Source organism: Notothenia coriiceps, unplaced genomic scaffold (assembly GCF_000735185.1).
Source record: "Notothenia coriiceps isolate Sejong01 unplaced genomic scaffold, NC01 NC01_scaffold00000339, whole genome shotgun sequence".
NCBI lineage: Eukaryota > Metazoa > Chordata > Actinopteri > Perciformes > Nototheniidae > Notothenia > Notothenia coriiceps.
In genome coordinates, this window is record NW_011333040.1 from 7397366 (window position 1) to 7397988 (window position 623).

Sequence of the window (623 nt, forward strand, 5' to 3'; positions counted from 1 at the left end):
AAACATGCTACTGTAACCATGGGCGCAGGAAGCATCCTCAATGTGGGTGGGACAATTTGACATGGGGTGTGGGCGGGTGGTGGAACTCACCTCCTCTAGGGGGGTCCGGGGGGATGCTCCTCCGCGAAGATTTTTTTTTTAAATGTTGAAGTTAAATGCATCAATCTGGTGGACTTTGAGAGCAACATTAGGAGACCTATGGATACATCTCTCAACACAATATGAAACAGACTTTCTTTTTCTTTATGGATATTTTAATCACTCCCCTTTCAAACTGTATTTTTGTGTTGCTGTCCTATAGTATGAGTTGGAATTATTTCGTACCTGTTATTCTCTTATTTTTTATAACTACAAAAGTCTGACAGGAGAGGACTCTCCCTCCACCTCTTTAATAACAGAGCCTTATATCCGGGTGCAAGTGGAGCACGCTCGTGAACTGTTACGGTACGTCCACACAGCAGCTTTAAAAAAAGCTTCCAACGCTTCTCTGCCCATTGACTTTGAATGGGGATGACGTCACTTTGCCTCGCTTTTCGCCGAACTGCATTGTGGGGAAGCAAAGCGAAGATTTCCAGGATTTTCAGGATTTTCAGGATTCAAAAGTTGAGCAATGTTCAACTTTT

The 623-nt window shown here is 43.3% G+C and overlaps 1 long non-coding RNA gene across 1 annotated transcript in view; it reads right to left on the minus strand.

Moving 5' to 3' along the window:
• Positions 1-232: 232 nt before the first annotated feature.
• Positions 233-623, minus strand: part of LOC104944210 (uncharacterized) — an 18310-nt gene continuing 17919 nt past the window's right edge. Inside the window, exon 3 of the long non-coding RNA XR_798203.1 lies at positions 233-348. This is a non-coding gene — a long non-coding RNA (uncharacterized lncRNA). The remainder of the gene's footprint in view (positions 349-623) is intronic.